General features: G+C 40.5%; 1 protein-coding gene across 1 annotated transcript in view; it reads right to left on the minus strand.

Moving 5' to 3' along the window:
- LOC121635104 overlaps positions 1–7,929 on the minus strand; it is a 65,556-nt gene that overhangs the window by 53,929 nt on the left and 3,698 nt on the right. The window lies entirely within an intron of this gene.

Genomic DNA, 7,929 nt, shown 5'->3' on the forward strand with positions numbered 1-7,929 from the left:
CAGTTTTGCTGAGTATTGCTGTAGTTGCAGAAGTTGGGTTGGCTGCAGTCACAGGTTGACCACATGCAGATATCTACAGCCTTTCTTGTGACCTCCATCTGCTTGTGCCCTAAAAAACAGGAAGATGAAGACACTACACAGGCAAGCAGGGGATTTCATCTGGACTCCGGTTAACTTAGACATTTCCTTTAAGTCTAACATTCCACATGTTGTTTTACCAGCAGACACAATTTATCAGCCCCTACATGTTCTTTTCACTCACCCCATATGAAGAGTCTCATTGTTGCTTAAGCACACTGTTAGTAAGTATATGAGCTTAAAGATAAAAGATATTTAATTTGATTAACAGAGTAAGAATAGAAATGAAAATAAGTACCACATTTAAATAATTCCTTGATGAGTATCCCAATAAATTAATTTACACATAGTTGGACACAATTACTAAAGTAACAAGTTTTTACCTTAAAACCATCTTTAGCATGTATTCACTGCTCCTTCACAAGTTGATAAAATTACATTTTATTAATTGTGGAAAAACGCTATGAACTACTGTAATGTTTTGTACCCATAATGCATTGCAAAACACATGCAATTATACTTGTTTGATATTCATTTGATCAATAATAATTCATCATAGTGATAATTTTATCTTTAAGTTTTATATCTATTACTAATGAAGCAGAACAACTATTCAATAAAAACAAATAGCTGTAGCTATAAATGGGAACAAAGAGATGAATAAAAAATTGTCCAACTGACAGGTGAGTGGTCGAGGACTGCTAGAGTTTCCAGATCTGCACAGGTGATGGACACAAGGTGAGAGCTCCTTGAATCCACAAAGAAACTCCACGGGTGCAGTCGTGGCTCAGAAAGTGGTAGATAGGGCCATGAGAGAGGCAAAGGGCTGTTCAGTGTCTGGATTTGCAGCAGGTGAAACATGGAACAAGATAAGCTTAATGTTTATCTCAGGTTATATATTTTATTTTGATGTTTCAGTTAATGCGTCTGAACCAAGAAGTCAGGGCTTATATTTGTACAAGGAGGGGTGTGTGTGTGCTGGACATTAGTGTGATGATGTGTTTAAAAAAGAAAGTATGCTTAGGTGAGTGTTCTTCTACTTAGATGTCTAATACCTGAGTGTGTCAAGGTTTGTGTTTTTATTTATATTCAAAAATTGCATTTATAACATAAAGCTCTTTGCGTTTCTTTTGTATTAATAGTGCTTTTCAAATAAAGTTTGATTTGATTTGAACTTACAGGAAAATTGTTACTTGTATCAGTTTAAACAGCAGTGTTAAACAGCAGGGATGAGGAACTGATGGAAAACAGACTCGTCCACTCATTGAGAAAGGATATTAACGTCAAACATAGGAGAGAAAGGGAAGTTAAACGGGATACACACCTAAATCCAAAATCTTGTGACATTATGGGTCACCTGTTTTCATCATGGATGTTACAATAAAAGAATCAACCATACATTAAAATGTGGCCAACTTTTGTCTCAGTTTTGTGCTGCTCTGGTTTGCAAGTCACGGAAATGAACCCCCTTTATTATATTTGCTGTTTAGTTGCCTTCCAATCTCTACACAGTCCATATTTTATATGAACATAAACATTTTAGTATTGATTAATTATCATTTTGTGTTTCGTATAAAATGGCCCCATTACTAAAACCGAGTTAATTTTCTACATCACGCAGAATAATAATAATGATTAGCAGAGAAAACAGAACATGTTACGTTTCTGTCAAGGTGGCGGGGCTACTTTCAAAACTCAACATATCTGGACCACAAAGGCTCATGGGAAAAGCAGATTCAGCTTATATTTAACTTTTTTATATCGCTGTATTTAAATTATATGTTTTAATTCCTTTGCTTTGACATGTAGCGTTAAGCGTCATTACACATTAAAGATGTTTAATAAAATTCTTAATTTTAATAATTTCTTGGGATTACTTTTTAATTTCCTCGTGGGGCACCACCACACAGATAGCTTTCCTAATCTAATGGCTGTGTGGACACCATTAGAGAACTAAATTAATTAATTTAATAAATTAATTAATTCAAGCTAGAAATCAATCAGTTATCAATCAGTCTCGGGACGCTAATAACATGAATTCTTACGTCGAAGGGACCCATAACATGGTTCAAAGGAGAAGTTCACAATAACCAGACCAGTTTAGGATAAATATGAAATATTTATTACTAAACTAATCATGCATAAATGAAAAGGAAATATTTACAAAGGACTTCGCATGGGAAAATGAATCAAACATTGTAAAATGCAGAATATGGAGTTCAAACCAGAATCTTATTTCAATGTGTCAGAATGAATGAAATGTATGCAAGAAATGAACAAAAGTTAATTAACCTGGGGTGTTAATTAAACTAAGGTTCAGGACTGAAAAAGATCTCTAAATCCTAAAAGAAAAAAGGGAAAACTGAATCTCATCTGTTAAACTGGAGGTTTAACTAAGATGTAGAACTACTAGGTCACTGTCAGACAACCAACCATTCTTGAGCAGAAAAGCAGAGAATTGATCCGAGCAGGACTCGTCCGGTTCTGTTTGGATCAAGCCGACTTACGACCGTTGTGGTGACTCTGATGGCAAGTGAGGAAGTTGGCGCAGGTGGTTTGGATCCCGAGCGACTTCCAGAAGGCCAGAAGATGCGTCACATGGTGGTCCGAAGGTTTGGATCAGGCAGCTCTGCGGATGCGGACTCTCCCGCGGTTTGGCTGGTGGTATCGATGATGGACAGTGAATGACTTGCGGTGATATGGCGAAAGATGAAAAATGTCCAGCTTTAGGTCAGTCCAAAAAAGAAGAAACTCTGTAGGATCTATTTAGGATCTATATTAAAAGTCCAAAAGGTAAAACTCAAGAAAAGCAAAGTATTAGCTGGAAAAAAAGGAATGAACTACAGAGTCCAAAAAGAGCCAAAAATTGTCAATCATGCATCTGGTATGCAGGCACAGACTTTAGTATCAGTAGTGATGTTCTTCACATCACTGCAAACTTAATTCTCTGGCAGCATCTCTCTCTCTCTTGCGTTCAGACGAAGTCCTAACTCTGGAAGAGAGCCATGTCTGGAGAGAAGGGAACTTGAAGTCCACTTGAAGCGGCGAGGGCCACGGAGGAGGAGAGGAGCCAAAAGGAAGGGAGAAGAGGGCACTAAACTCTTTGTTCTGAGTTTAAAAGTGTTAGTTTGGAGACCCACCCCGTGGAGGGATGTGTGACCATTATCTTGACCAATAACAGTCTTGTGGGCTGGTTTTGGGTCAGATAACAGATCCAGAGGGGCTGGTCTGATCATGTTGTAAAGAGTTATCAAATTAAACATTTTGTGAATATATCTATATATCCAAGTTACTAAAGCCTTAAATGAGACATCATTAAATTCCATCAGTGAATCATCAAAAAGACAAGAAAAATAGTAAAAAGGTTATATCTCACACAAACACAGTAATAAAGTTTCAGGTCACCAATTAATCAAGCTTGTTGATTAAACCTTGTACAAAATGATAATGATCATATGCATGCGCATGGTATCAAGATAAAACACACATATATATGTATCTATTTAAATGAACATTGTTGACTAGTAAAAGTATGATCTTTTACTCTTCACACAAAGTCTTTGTCTCCTCTTGCTGGGACATAGAGAAACATTAAGACACTTTATTACCCTCTGGAATGTTAAGATAAACGTTTCTTGGTGTGTCCAGGTGTTCTGTTAAAGGGGGTTTCCGCTTATCAGTTGAAGCAACACACAAATTTAGTAAGAGACAGTTTCAAAGTGGAGTTGCATCTGGGACCCTTCGGTTGTGAACTAAAAAGCAAATTTATGTTGCAGAAGATTAAAGTTCAGAAATTTCCCAGGTCTCGTAAATAACTTGATGAAGTCCTTTCCAGTCCATGTTGGGGAGAGTCGACCTTTGTTGACCTGTGGAGCTGGAAACCAAGTCATAAATTTGAGTCAGACCCCCACTTTGGGAGTGAGACTGTTAGTCTGTAAGGAGAGAAAATCCTCAGAGATTGTTTAATTCAGTCACAATTAAACAAAGGTTCCAATCTTTATTTTGAAGACGCTGGAATCTGCTACAGACAATAAGACAACGTTAGATAGTTCTGAACTGTTTGAATTTTGATGTTGTTCCCATGAGTGAAACGGACTATAAAGGTAAACAAGTTCATCACCAACCACATTTTCTACACCTACCCCCGCAAAGTATGTCAAAGGCAGAGGGACGACGTGTCCATCCTTTCCTTTCAGTTAAGTAAAATACAATTCCGGACCACAAATCTGTAGTGTAGAAAGTATCATTAGTAGGTGCATGACAAAATTCAGTGAAAGAGCTAAACAATTTGCAAAAATTTTATTAAAGACTGTTAGTTCAAACAGAGTATAAAGAAAATTAGATAAGTAGGTTTGAGTCTAATGGTCGCTCAAGTTGATGTTTAGTTTTCAGCATTTATAAAAACTAGAATGACAACGGGTTTCCACACAAATTTCTAAACTCAATTAATTTGATTTCTGATTTCCTTTCTTCCAGCACGCAAACCTCTACATCAACTTCCTGATGCTGTTTCTCGATTTAACTTGGTTTCTGTGGTCATGAAACTGACTTATGCAAGTGATCTTTGAATCTCCATTGAATTTCTGTTCATGACTTTGGATCATTTAACACCTCTGTGCCATTGATTATTATATATCAAGCTATTTTCATGGTGTAATATCGCCAGAAATGCATCATAATAATAAAACATTCGTTTTCCACTTTTCACAAGATGACTGTTGTCCCAAGCTTAATACTTTCAGATTTAATATTCTGCACTGAATTCCTTTAATTTTATTTAAAAGATGTATACATTTTAAATCCCACCCAGTAGTTTTCACAACCCAGGAATTTCTATAACCCCCCAGAAAACCCAGAACCTTCCCAAAAGGCCCTTAGTCCAAACCAAACGACTCTGGCCGCCACAATTAGCACCTTTTCATTTGCAAATGTAGCCATTACCTGAGGATTCAGCAGGGGGCAGGACTCTGCTCAATTCTGTGCACAAACCCTCTCCATCAAAACTGAAGGAACGGAACGGACACAAGCCCATGTGACTCAGAAGACGAAGAGATACACCTTCAGGTGGATTCAGACTCTGAGCAGTCTTCAGGTAAGTGTGGCATGACGAGGGTAGGGCCTTAATAAGTAGCTTCCTTGATAAAAAGGTGTGACAACGCCACCCAGGGGAATTTCACCCGCGGGAACCTTCTAGCTCTTAAAAGTAAGAGCTAGGTTGATATCATGAGCAGAGTCCGTTCCAATTCACAATAATCTTTATTTAAACAATCAAAGTAAAATGAACTGTCGGCGGGTATTTAACAATAAAACTAAAGACACAGGTTGTGGGGAGGGCAACCATTCCCAACATTAACCAAATAGGGGAAAACAAGACAAACTCAAACCAAACCACCAGTGTAGACACATCAACCGTGCTCAAACGACCACCACCAGGAAGGGGAATGTTGCTCGGAGCCCACAGTACCTGTACACAAAACACAGAATTAAAAGTACGTCACCGACAGTTATACTAAAATCTAATAGAAATACGCCATCAAGCAGGACAACAAAGAAAAGGTAAACTTCAGCGCCACAAGTCCAGTGTAATCCGTCCAGCGTAATCAGTCCAGGCACGCCAGAACAGCAGGGCTGCCGATGATCACTTCGCCGAGTCGCCACCTGTATCCGTGCCGGCAACGCGCCGTGCTATCCGGAGTAGAGGAGGAGGGGCAGCCACTGGTGCAATCCCTGCGGCTATACTCCTGCTCACACACACACACCCACCCACACACACACAGGATTGATCAAAACAATTCTTCACTGGTGCAAAACTTATGACAGGGCAGACTCACCACATCCAGGTACCAGCCGCAGCGCGATCACTCCTGTCCACAACCGCGCTTGCCCACAGCTGCGAGTGTGGGAGGCCTAGTTAGCAAGTTAGCCTACACTTCTGCTAAGATGGATATTAGTTGCGGCTTACCTTTTAGGAATGTCCTCCTGCACCCAGCCACGCCAACCTGCCACTGCAGCCACCAGGCAAAGAGGAGGCGAATTCCTAAGCTTCCTATCCCCTGTGCTTTTATACTCCCCCAGCGCCACCAATGTAATAAGTGGTGGTGCTGGCAGCACAGTGCCATCCAGTGGCGAGGAGATATTAACCCTCCTGTCACATAAGCTTTCCCAAAAATACTATTTTCGTCCCATGATTACTTTGTACTCAAACCATGAGACTGTTGTAAACTTTAGAGTTAACCAATGAAAAGAGAAACTAAAACATAAAAAATGAACATAATGTAAAGGGAGATATAAAGTAAAGATGCCTTGAATTGTCTGCCTCTTCATTGTATATGGTGTTTTCATAGACAAATAAGAAATTTTTTGTCATGTATACAATTAGAACTAAAAACAAATTCTTCCTGTTTGAGTGAATCTCCTAAGTTGTAAAATCAATCAATCGACTGAGGAATAGGGTATAGGATCTATAATTTGATTTGGTAATTCAAAAAAAAGATTAACTAATTTCTATGTGTTTACGTGCAGATGAGGAGACTTCCACTCTTCCTCCAGAAAAGAGAGCTCGGTTGAAGGGTGAGCCGACAGAAATCGCTAAAGATGGTACAGAGTGGCGTGAAGAACAGCTGGGGACACATCTCCATTTCACTCCAATAGAAGCATACGACGTAGATGGAGAGCCAACAGCTAAGGCCAGGAGAAGTATCGGGAGTCGTCTTCAGAGCTTCCTGTGTTTCATTACGCTCGACATGCTTCGAAGGATTCAGCAATGGACAAATCAGCATGCACGGTAAATGGAGCAAGTGGATTGGTTCATGGACCTCCCAGAACTGAAGGCATTTTTTGCAGTCATAATCTTGCGGGGGGTGACCCATGTTCCCTCCCTACGTGACAGCTGGTCCGCCAATCTGGGAAACCCACACATCATTGCTACTATGGCCCGAAACCGCTTCCAAAACACCATGCAACATCTACGCTTTGATGACATGTTCACACGCAGCCAGAGAGCAGAGATTGATAGGTTTGCGGCAATTTCGGATGTTTGGGGATCTTTCGTCAATAACTGCATCTCATCCTACAACCCTAGTCGACACATCACCATCGATGAACAACTCTTCCCATCAAAGACTCGCTGCACTTTCCTGCAGTACATTGCAAGTAAACCCAACAAGTTTGGCATCAAGTTTTGGGTAGCCTGTGACTTGAAATCGAAGTACATTTGCAACGTCCTCCCATATCTTGGAAAGGACCCCAGTAGTTCAAGTGGAGAGAGACTGTCTGAGAGTGTTGTCATGAAGCTGATGGAGCCATTCATGGATAAGGGCAGAACTGTAACCACAGAAAATTTCTTCACATCTCTGTCTCTTGCACAACGCCTGCGTAGCCGTAGAACCTCCATCCTCGGCACCGTCAACAAGATTCGCCGCGAAATTCCACAGTCAACTAGACAGAAGGACCAGGCTGAATTCACCACAACCCTGACAGTATATGCGCCAAAACGAAAGAAGATGGTCTACGTCCTCAGTAGCATGCACACAGTGATTGAGAATGAAGATACCCCCAAAAAGAAGCCAAACACTGTGACAAAGTACAACACCACAAAGTGCAGAGTGGATGTGATGGACCAGATGGTGCGTGAGTACAGTGTGCGCGCACCAACACGGAGATGGCCAGTCGCCGTGTTCTACAATATGATCGACATGGCAGCGTTGAATGCTCATATTGTGCATAAGGCATGCACTGGAGTGCAGGAGAGACGGGTGGACTTCCTGATTGAGCTGGCGAAAGAGTTGGCCAAATCTCATGTGAGCGCGAAGAAGGCACACAAGGAGGAAGTGCGTCTGCAGCAACCTCTCA

Source organism: Melanotaenia boesemani, chromosome 23, assembly GCF_017639745.1.
Source record: "Melanotaenia boesemani isolate fMelBoe1 chromosome 23, fMelBoe1.pri, whole genome shotgun sequence".
NCBI classification, from domain to species: domain Eukaryota; kingdom Metazoa; phylum Chordata; class Actinopteri; order Atheriniformes; family Melanotaeniidae; genus Melanotaenia; species Melanotaenia boesemani.